We start from the raw sequence: 12,106 nt of genomic DNA on the forward strand, positions 1-12,106 counted from the left end.
GGTTCAAGTAGTTCTACGTTCTAGGGGACTGATGACCTCAGATGTTAAGTCCCTTAGTGCTCAGAGCCATTTGAACCATAGCACTCTACATTTATTTCATTAATCCATTTCCTCTCGTCAAGAAGTGTTTAAATTCCTATCACAGTGTACCATTCTTGTGAAAGTGATATTATTAAAAACTTAAACACGAAACTGATTTTGACTCTCCACTATTCACACATAATGTAGGTACCTGGGGTACGTAACACGCCCACTGCCAGAAGTTGACGACCAACAAACAGAAACACAAGAAAACTGCACACCGTTAATTCAATAAACTGTCTTCAGTTAAAGGTTTGTGTCAGTACAGTGTTCACCAACGAAGAGAAGGTAGAAATTCTAGATCGTTTAAAAATATTGCTGTACTGCACTACATGTGTGCGTATTGTAAATAAGGAAACGTTATGACAATCTCCATAAATGAGTAGCATTTCTACCTTCTCTTCGTCGGTATACATTGTACTCATACAAACCTTCAACTGAAGACGGTTCATTGAATGTGTGCATTTAGCTTGATTTTCCGTTAGTTCACTGCCAACTCCCGTAAATAACCGACTAAGTACGCTGTGTACCCGTACTACATCTACATCTACATTTATACTCCGCAAGCCACCCAACGGTGTGTGGCGGAGGGCACTTTACGTGCCACTGTCATTACCTCCCTTTCCTGTACCAGTCGCGTATGGTTCGCGGGAAGAACGACTGCCGGAAAGCCTCCGTGCACGCTCGAATCTCTCTAATCTTACATTCGTGATCTCCTCGGGAGGTATAAGTAGGGGGAAGCAATACATTCAATACCTCATCCAGAAACGCACCCTCTCGAAACCTGGACAGCAAGCTACACCGCGATGCAGAGCGCCTCTCTTGCAGAGTCTGCCATTCGATTTTGCTAAACATCTCCGTAACGCTATCACGCTTATTATATAACCCAGTGACGAAATGCGCCGCTCTTCTTTTGATCTTCTCTATCTCCTCTGTCAACCCGATCTGGTACGGATCCCACACTGATGAGCAATACTCAAGTATAGGTCGAACGAGTGTTTTGTAAGCCACCTCCTTTGTTGATGGACTACATTTTCTAAGGACTCTCCCATTGAATCTCAACCTGGCACCCGCCTTACCAACAACTAATTTTATATGATCATTCCACTTCAAATCGTTCCGCACGCATACTCCCAGATATTTTACAGAAGTAACTGCTACCAGTGTTTGTTCCGCCATCATATAATCATACAATAAATGATCCTTCTTTCTATGTATTCGCAATACATTACATTTGTCTATGTTAAGGGTCAGTTGCCACTCCCTGCACCAAGTGCCTATCCGTTGCAGATCTTCCTGCATTTCGCTGCAATTTTCTAATGCTGCAACTTCATGCTGTTACAGGGGAGCCAGTCAGCCGTGTGTTCCGCTTTTAATAACATCGTACTTCCGTGGATGGTTTTCTGTGATACGTTTTTAAACAGGTCTTGAGGACAAGACGTGGACTGCCGAAAAAATGCACGATTTAAAAAAGATAAATTGCTGTTCGTATCTTCGTAACGATCAAAGTTAAAAGAAAGGCTGTCATGGCGGTTAATGACTCCCTGGTAACTCAGCAACATTTGCTTGACACATTTTTTATTTTGGTCCTGGACAAAACTTGATTTTGGGTGGTCAAGATAAGTGAAACACGGTTTCAAATGGTTCAAATGGCTCTGAGCACTATGGGACTTAACATCTGAGGTCATCAGTCCCCTAGAACTTAGAACTACTTAAACCTAAGGACATCACACACATCCACGCCCGAGGCAGGATTCGAACCCGTGACCGCGGCGGTCGTGCGGTTCCAGACTGAAGCGCCTAGAACCGCTCGTCCACAGCGGCCGGCAAACACGGTTTTGTAGCGTCGAAATAAACATTCGTGTATTTTTCAATGTTCATCTCTAGCTCGCAGTCCCCTGGAACCGCCACCGAATTGTTAGTGGGGACCGTGACAGAGAATCAGCGTTTGACAAATACCTTTTTAGAAGGTAGTGCGTCAGACGCTGTATTGTATTGGTAAACTGCTTTAGACACTGACGCTGTCGAAGTGAACAACAAGAGAGAGACTGGAATATGAGAATCTGGCTTTGCTGCGGCGCTTTGTGAAATCCTTTGTAGCGGCGGTCTGGGTGGAGGAGACGCCGCAGGACCGCCCCCGCGGCATATGTTGGACGTGCGGGCGGCGCTGCGGTCATCTGCCTGCCGGCTGGCAGACACCTGTTCCCTTCTGTCCCTGACGACGACAGCTGGACATCTTATCGGGTCCGTCCACGCAAAATGCGCACGCAGTAGCAGCGATCACTCTGTGTGTGATTAACACGCGGCCGGCCGGGGTGGCCGAGCGGTTCTAGGCACTACAGTCTGGAACCGCGCGACCGCTACGGTCGCAGCTTCGAATCCTGCCTCGGGCATGGATGTGTGTGATGTCCTTAGGTTAGTTAGGTTTAAGTTATTCTAAGTTGTAGGGGACTGATGACCTCAGAAGTTAAGTCCCATAGTGCTCAGAGCCATTTGAACCATTCACACGCGGTTCTTTCCTTCGGTAGGTCACAACGTGTTCGTAATTCAGGAGGAGGGGGAATGATAGTGAGCCAACACCACCCCTTCTAGAGCGTTTTCAAAATGGTTCAAATGGCTCTGAGCACTATGGGACTCAACTGCTGTGGTCATAATTCCCCTAGAACTTAGAACTACTTAAACCTAACTAACCTAAAGACATCACACACATCCATGCCCGAGGCAGGATTCGAACCTGCGACCGTAGCGGTCGCACTGTTCCAGACTGGAGCGCCCAGAACCGCTCGGCCACTCCGGCCGGCTAGAGCGTTTTTGTTGTTGATCAGTTTGCAGGTGACTTTCACTGCAGACCTTTGACCCTGTCACCCAACACCGTCAATTTTAACATGCTACAGATACCTAGGATTTTAATAACAATAAATCTATAAATATTTTACCGTTATAATAATAATAATGAAAAATTAATAATTTGTTTTTGTCAGTGCTTACTAAACTGCTATAGCATAACTTAAAGGACATTGTAAGTCAGGGGAATACGTCATTGCATATGTGCGTCCTACACTTAATTTGTCAATCTTAATAGCAAAAAATTGGCCAGGTGCGAACAGGACTCGCGAACTGAGCGTTCCGTACAAACTTAATTATGTAAATAGACATTTGACCCATTCCGGAAACAGAGAATTTCGATCATTTTTACGTGTTGTCAACCCTGTTACTGGCAAGATATCGGTCATGGGGATTCCAAGATTTTCGAGGATGTTTCAATTTCAGTAATATAAATGCGAAATAAAGTCATGCAGGGGGCAAGCGACCACCCTTATAATAATCAGTACTTCTCCATTCACACTGACTGGGTCGCAGTGGTAAAATTCAAACATCAGGCAAGGAATAATTTTTTTGCTCGTATGACGTGTTTCGGAATGTATCCATTACCAGGTATCCAGGAACGATTATTGAATGTACATGTGGCGTTTGAAGTTGTATGTGAAACACCCGCAGACAACTTGGAAGGCCATGTCTACAAGCAAATAACGGCTCCTGGATATCTGTTGATGGACGAATTCCGAAACGCCTCGTATGAGCAATAAAGTTATTCCTTGCCTGATGTTTGAATTTTACCATTGCGACCCAGTCAGCCTGAATGGAGAAGTACTTTTGGTTTTAATATCAGCCCTGACGTCGAATAACAAATGAAAAAAGAAATATTTTTCGTGTGATCTTCTTTCTTCTTCTTCTTCTTCTTCTTCTTCTTTATCGTCGCCTTGTCCCCCGTCACGTAGGGTCGGCGTTGCTCTTCGGGATCCTTCTCCTCCATAGTTCTCTATCCACTGCCTCTTCCTTCTTCCATCCTTTCTCCCTTAGGTCCCAGATATCTTATCCTTCCACCTCATCTTCGGTGTTCCTCTCCTTCTCGCTGCTTCAATCTTTATATCTTCAACTCTGTTTCCGATATACTCTTCCCCTTTTCTCTGTAAGTGTCCGTACCACCTTAGTCTGCTCTCTTGTATCTTTTTCCCCAAGGGTCCCACTTTCACAGCTCCTCTAACAAATTCATTTATAATTCTGTCCTTCCTTGTTACCCCACACATCGACCTCAGCATCCTCATTTCCGCCACTTCCATCTTCCTTTCCTGCAGGCCTTACCACCGACTTGTACACCTTCCGTTTCAACCCAGTGCTCACCTTCTTGTCACACAGCACTCCACTCATTTTCCTCCAGTTGTTCCAAACGCAATTTATTCGCTGTTGTATCTCGCTTTCCAGTCCTCCGTCCCTCTGTATGTACGACCCCAGGTATTTAAATTTTTCGTGTGATATAATTAAAAATTTACAGTTTTCAGATCTTTTCCGGTGAGTGTATTGCGAAACCTAACTTCTTGCCAAAATCATGACTGTAGGCCAACGGGAAGTAACCTATAGGTTTTGATGAGTGAGTTTGCTAGTATCAAAATATGCGATATAAATGGCCGTAGCTGTTGGTTGCATTGACTTAGTCTGTGACATAAATTTCAGCTTGATACCTCTACGTGCTCCTAAGAAAAACGGGTCTTAACAGACAGGCAAAGAGAGAGAAAGTCACATAAGCGATGACAATTTTTTTCATCTGATATAGATAGGAATTTACTGTTTTCGGATTTTTTTCTTTCCTTGTACTGTGAAACCGTCATTTTGCCAAATTTCATGGTTCTCTGCCAACGGGAAGTACGCTGTTAAGTTTTGATGAGTGAGGTCGCGAGTTCGTGAGAAAAAGGGTTTTCAGAAGTCGGACAGACACACAGAGCGACGGATAGCAAAACGATGCTTTAATATTTCCATTTTTACCGCTTGAGGCAAGGAGCCCTAAAAACCTTCACGGCTTTGACGTCATCATAATTTACGCGATGTAAAATCGAAGTGTGCACTCACCATTAACAGTATTTCACTTAGCAGTAAGTTTTTGAACTCGTAACTCTCGACTATGGCTTTGGAGACGCGTAAATGGTGAATGGTGCGTGTTTCCTCTTGTTTCTGCGTGCGTTAGGGGGCTGTTTGGCTTATAAATTCACGTTGCCGGTAGATATTGCCCTTGTTGTAGCCGCGTGCCTGAGGTGTAACCCACGTGCATACAAATTAATACACGGACGTAACGACGACTGTTGGCTGTCCGAAGGGCACAATATTTCGGCAGTCGATCGTGTCGCCATCATCAGGTGCATGGTGATGGCGACAGAATCAGTCGTCGAAATGTTACACTCTATGTAGGCTCCAGCAGCCGGCAGTACACCTATGGATATTATTTTGCCATAAAATACGCCGGCAGAAGGTAAAGAACCACATAATATATATGAGGTTAGACCTCTAACTTTTGACCCAAATAACTTTTGACTCGGTTAATTATATTTTTAATCTAGTTTTCGTGTAGAGCAATATTTGTACTAGGCAAACGCAGCGATATTTATCTTTCGTAAGTCTGACAGCAAATTACAGAGTAAAAATACATTTAATTGGCGGACTGGCGTGATGTGTTTGAGGTACTTTGAATGGTGCGTCCTCTGATTCTGCAGTTCACTGTTTACGGAAACTAACGACGCCGAGCCGAGCGATACGCGGTGTTCATGAAACTCTCGAGGAAAACCACCGAGAAGAGATGGTTCATCAAGCTGCAAATCAAGCTGAATGATTTTCAGCAATATAATATTATCTTTCGTACCAAGTGTTTTCAATCATTTTAAAGTCCAATGCTTAGGCATGACTTTGCACGTCAATTCGGCTGAGTAAGTTTTCACGGGAATTTGCGTAAATTACCAGGTATCCATCCGGACTCCCGCAGCAACAGCACAAAAATCACAATATTCAAAGGGTTTTTGCTCCGTAACATCTTGTGGCAGATCCACAAGAAAGAATTTGAATGTCCCTCATACAGATCTGCCATTCTGGCGCAGAAAGTACTGCTGTTGCATTTTTGTAATAATGCCAGTATTACGATTGTTAATGAAGTTACGAAAACGCATTGCTCTTTATTGAATGGTCACTATCTGCCCCGATGGAAAGAGACTGGCAGGCGGGAGTGGCCGAGCGGTTCTAGGCGCTTCAGTCTGGAACCGCGCAACCTCTACGGTCGCAGATTCGAGTCCTGCGTCGGGTATGGATGTGTGTGATGTCCTTAGGTTAGTTATGTTTAAGTAGTTCTTAGTTCTAGGGGACTGATGACGTCAGATGTTGAGTCCCATAGTGCTCAGAGCCATTTGAACCATTTGAAAGAGGTTGTCTTTTAACATACTCGAGTTGAAACAGGTAGGCGCCTCACCCGCTATAAGGCGAGGAACAATTTAGATAGCCGTCACTGCTGGGAGACAATTGTTTCCTGGTGCCTGGTGATAGCGCTGAATTTTCCGAAGCTGCTTTAAACGAACACGAAAACAAGAGCCACGGATACGACGCGAGATTTTTCATCGACACTGTTTTTCTAATTATATATAATGTTCATACAGTGAGGTGAGAGAAAGTCATGGGATAGCGATATGTACATATACAAATCGCGGCAGTATCGCGAGCACAAAGTGTAAAAGAGCAGTGCGTTGGCGGAGCTGTCGTTTGAACTCAGCTGATTCATGTGAGAAGGTTCCCGACGTAATTATGGTCGCAAATCGGGAATTAACAGACTTTGAACGCGGAATGGAGGTCGCAGCTAGTCGCATGGGACAGTCCATTTCGTAAATCGTTAGGGAATTCAATATTCCGAGATCCACAGTGGCAAGAGTGTGCCGAGAACACCGAGTGTCAGGCATTGGCTCTCACCACGGATAACGCAGTAGCCCACGGCCTTCACGTAACGATCGAGAGCAGCGGCGTTTGCGAAGAGTTGTCAGTGCTGACAGAGATGCAACAGTGCGTGAAATATCCTCAGAAATCAATGTGGGAAGTACGACGGACGTATCCGTTAGGACAGCACGGCGAAATCTGGCGTTAATGGGCTCTGACAGCAGACGGCCGACGCGAGTGCCTTTGCTAACAGCTCGATGTCGCCTGCAGCGCCCCTCGTGGCATCCTACTCATACCGGTTGGGCCCTTGACGACTGGAAAACCGCGGCCCGATCAGATGAGCCCCGATGTCAGTTAGTAAGAGTTCGAGTGTGGCGCAGACGCCACGAAGCCATGTACCCAAGTCATCAACAAGGCACTGTGCAAGATGGTGGCGGCTCCATAATAGCATGGACAGTGTTTACATGGAATGGAGTGTGTACTCTGGATTTTCGGCAACTGGAAGATCATGTGCAGCCATTCATTTAATGCATAACTATGCGCCATGTCACTGGGCCACAATTCTACGCGATTGTTTTGAAGAACCTTCTGGACAGTTCAAGCGAATGATTTGGCCACCCAGATCGCCCGATATGAATCCCATCGAACATTTACGGGACATAATCTAAAGTTTTTTTCGTGCGCAAAATCCTGCGCCGGCAACACTTTCGAAGTTACGAGTTTGTGAAATCTTACGGGACCTAACTGCTAAGGTCATCAGTCCCTAAGCTTACACACTACTTAACCTAAATTATCCTAAGGACAAACACACACACCCATGCCAGAGGGAGGACTCGAACCTCCACCGGGACCAGCCGCACAGTCCATGACTGCAGCGCCCTAGACCGCACGGTTCTAAGTTACGGACGGCTATAGAGGCAGCATGGCTCAGTATTTCTGCAAGGGACTTCCAACGACTTGTTTAGTCTGTGGTGACACCGCCAGACACCACACTTGCTAGGTGGTAGCGTTTAAATCGGCTGCGGTCCGTTAGTATACGTCGGACCCGCGTGTCGGCACTATCAGTGATTGCGGACCGAGCGCCGCCACACGGCAGGTCTAGAGAGACTCCCCAGCACTCGCCCCAGTTGTACAGCCGACTTTGCTAGCGATGGTTCACTGTCTACATACGCTCTCATTTGCCGAGACGACAACTTAGCATAGCCTTCAGCTACGTCATTTGCTGCGACCTAGCAAGGCTCCCCATTCAGTTACTATGTATACTGAACAGATAATATTTTGAATCATGTACCGTCAAAAGCGACGTTCATCATTAATGGATTAAAGTTAAGTATCAAACTAATTACGCCCGCTTTCTGAATACTCATTCCTTGTCATGTTCCAGACGTCACGTCAGTATAGTCCTTCCCTCCTCACGCCAGCCTGCGTGAGCTAAAACGCGTGCGTTTCGGCCTCCTCTAGTAACACAGTGTTGGCTCTTCAGCCAACACAATATAGTCCATGCCACGTAGAGTTGCTGCGCTACACCGGGCAAAAGGAGGTCCTAACAGATTTTAGGAGGTGTGTCATTAGTTTTGTCTCCTCATTGTATAGTTATCTGGATAATGAGAAGGACGTGAACGAGAAAATTAAAAGTCTCATCCCTTCATTCATCTGCCAATGTCTTATAACTGATGCATATTAACTGCGTCTCATATCGAGCGATGTGCCGCAGTGGTTAGCATACTGGACTCACTTTCGGGAGGACGCTAGTTCACGTCTCCATCCGACCATGAACATTTGTGTTTTCCGTGATTTCACTAATTCGCTTAAAGCAAATGCCGGACGTTCCTTTGGAAGGGCGCGGTCGGTTTCTTTCCTCACCCTTCCCTAACCCGAGCTTTTGCTCCGTCTCTAATGCCCTCGCTGCCGATTGCACGCTAAACATTAATCGTTCTTGCATTTTCCTTATTGTATTTCATATAACTAGCGTTCACTTAAAGCTGCCGTACTTTGAGGTATCCACATTGAGTAAAAGATAGTTGTTTTATTTCCTGTAATTTAGCCATGTTTGAGTGTTTCGTTGAAAGTAACTACATAAAAGTTTCACAAATTAAAAAAAATATAGGAAAAACAATAATTTACTTCGTTATCTGCTGATAGTTTACGGCCTTGCCGCAGTGGATACACCGGTCCCCGTGAGATCACCGAAGTTAAGCGCCGTCGGGCGTGCATCCCGGTAGGCCACTCGTGGCCTGAAGACGGAGTCCTTTATCTGTTGATAGTTTAGACGCATCCCATCTTTCGCGATTGTGAAAGAATTCTGCTGAGTGGCTGCAAGAATAGTGGAGCGTGTCTGGATCAAGGCTGAAAACATTAAACTATATTTTCTCCGAGCAGTTATTTAAGAACACTTCGTTGTTAGAGAACTATGGTCGCAAGGAGACAGGTTCAAGAAACACGAAAGTCGTGGACCAGTGATCCACTCGTACTTGCATTTTCCTATACGGTAATGGTTTTAGGATTCTGTAACGAAATATCTACTCTAAAACTGTCCGAAAGTACATCTGGGACGATTACACAGTCCGTGCCTCATTTCGTCAAATTGCACCTCAAAAAAGTTTTCTCCTCCAACACTCTTTCATCGTATTATTGCGTTAAGCCGCAGTCCGCGAGTCGTGTAACAGAGACGACACTTGGTTACCAGTCCAATATTCACCCACTCAGATGTGGGAAACCGCCTAAATAGCACATCCACGTTGGCCGGCATACCGACCCGCGTTAATTGGCCGGGCGGATTCGATCCGCAGCCGGCGGGCGCTCCCCCCTGTCGGGGAAGCGATGCTGAAACGCGCACGGCTCTCCGAGTGGATATTCATAGCGAATTCGGCATTGCTAGATGTGTGGCACATAAGCAGTAAATAATAATAATAATGGATGTAGTAATGAGTATATAGTATTTCACAATCTAAGTCTCATTAACATTATCGCGTACCTATGTATTTTTTTCTTTTTTTCCGAATGAGAGTAGCGATGTCTAATAAGCTTAGGGTACTAGCATCGAAGGAATCAAATCTAGAGAAGAAGTAGAGTAGAGAAGAGTAGGCCAAGAATCAATAGGGTAATTCAGCAGATGAGATGGAGGAAAGAAAACAGAAATAGCTGGTGTTGAAGAAAGCAAGAACAGTGTTGACAGTAGGATAGAAATCATGGCTCAATTTGGACCGAGGGAAGACCAAGGGGATATGAACAGAGAGGGGGGTTGGAGGAGACTCTGTGTCGATGTTGTTGTTGTGGTCTTCAGTCCTGAGACTGGTTTGATGCAGCTCTCCATGCTACTCTATCCCGTGCACGCTGCTTCATCTCCCAGTACGTACTGCAGCCTACATCCTTCTGAATCTGCTTAGTGCATTCATCTCTTGGTCTCCCTCTACGATTTTTACCCTCCACGCCGCGCGGGATTAGCCGAGTGGTCTAGGGCATTGCAGTCATGGACTGTGCGGCTGGTCCTGGCGGAGGTTCGAATCCTCCCTCGGGCATGCGTGTGTGTGTTTGTCCTTAGGATAATTTAGGTTAAGTAGTGTGTAAGCTTAGGGACTCATGACCTTAGCAGTTAAGTCCCATAAGATTTCACACACATTTGAACTTTTTTTTTTTACCCTCCACGCTGCCCTCCAATACTAAATTGGTGATCGCTTGATGCTTCAGAACATGTCCTACCATCCGATCCGTTCTTCTTGTCAAGTTTTGCCACAAACTCCTCTTCTCCCCAATTCTATTCGATACCTCCTCATTAGTTATGTAATCTACCCATGTAATCTTCAATGATAAGATGTAAAACTTCAATCTCCTCTCGTAAGGGTTTTCCAGTTCCACTGATTAATACAGGTGCTTCTCTTGCGCGATTGCGTTACGCGAGTTGAAGGTGCCTGCAGCTGCGCACATGGCGCAAATTGACTAGACAGACACAGTGAGGCAGGTATTGTTCCGAGTAGCGAGCGACATGGTTCCGTCGCAGCTGAGTCCGGGGCCGTGTGTCGCCGCAGTATTGACAATGGACTGCCCGGCAGAGTTTGGAATCGCCCGTGCGGTGTAGCTACGCGCGGACAATTGACGCATGTATCAGGGCGTTCGCGCGTTGCAGGCTGGTATGAGCGGCCGAGCGGGTCCCCGTACACTGCTGCTACTCCAGGAGATGGCTGGAGAGAAACTGCTTTTGCGTGTTTCACCGTCATACTTACACTCTCACAGAATGATGTGGGGTTGACTAGGCCGGAACAATGGTAAGACACTAGACTCGCAATCGGAAGGAGGGGTGGTGGGAGGGAAGAGGGGACGGCATCCAGATTAAGGATTTCCGTATCGCATGTCGCAAATAACAGAACGTGGTTTTTTTTTCCTGCTTTCTACTCCATGCTTGCCATACCATAGCGTATGCTCCATCTTTAATGATGTCGTCGGTGGGACTTCAAACAGTAATCTTCCTTCCTTCGTTATCCATAAAATTGCGGGAATTCTGACGTAACCAAACTTTGTTTGCTGCTCGTTTAGCTACCTTCGGAGCTCACAGGAAAGACTGTGGCAAAGCGCTCCCGCCACTCCAGCAGCCAAGTGTGTATGAATATACGGCTAATCTTAGTGGAAGAAATAGTCTACCATACCGCACGGGCCGCAGAGAGGCGTGATGTTTCACAAATTCTGGTTGACTGGACGAGTTCAGAACTACTCGTACCATCACGATTAATTAAATCGATGGTCAAATACACATCAGTAGGTTCCCTGAACACTGAACCCCAGTCGGATGAAACACATGTTAAATTCTGTACGTTCTCGTAGTCTATAGCGTGGCTTGTCTCCATACAGTGCTCGACCACGGTAGATTTATCAGGTTCTGGTAGACTGGTATAGCGTCGCTGTTCCGCGCAAAGTTATTGAACTGTGGGTAAATAACGTCCGATGTACGACATACCACACTGACAGCGAATTTCATACGCGGCTGCTTTTCGTGGAATGAGTTCATCCGCCACAAAAGCGACGATCAGAACTATATTTGCTGCAAGTAGAAAAATAACTTTGACTTATATTTGGAGACTACATGACCTATTCTAGAAGAATTATTCTCTACGAACGGTAAGAAGGCCATGCACCAGAAACTTTCCTCTTCAGCTTCTTGAAGTGGGACACTTACCTTCCCTCCTCTTTAGCTTTTTGAGGTGGAACACTCACCTTCGGTTTGAATTGCAAAGCCTAGCGTATCTTCCTTGGTAGATAGCAATTAGTTTCAAAAACTTTTTTTGAAATATTC

General features: G+C 45.7%; 1 protein-coding gene across 6 annotated transcripts in view; it reads left to right on the forward strand.

Moving 5' to 3' along the window:
• Positions 1-12,106, forward strand: part of LOC126092392 (LIM domain-binding protein 2) — an 846,950-nt gene that overhangs the window by 98,675 nt on the left and 736,169 nt on the right. The window lies entirely within an intron of this gene.

The sequence above is a fragment of the Schistocerca cancellata genome, chromosome 7 (genome assembly GCF_023864275.1).
Source record: "Schistocerca cancellata isolate TAMUIC-IGC-003103 chromosome 7, iqSchCanc2.1, whole genome shotgun sequence".
Lineage (NCBI taxonomy): Eukaryota > Metazoa > Arthropoda > Insecta > Orthoptera > Acrididae > Schistocerca > Schistocerca cancellata.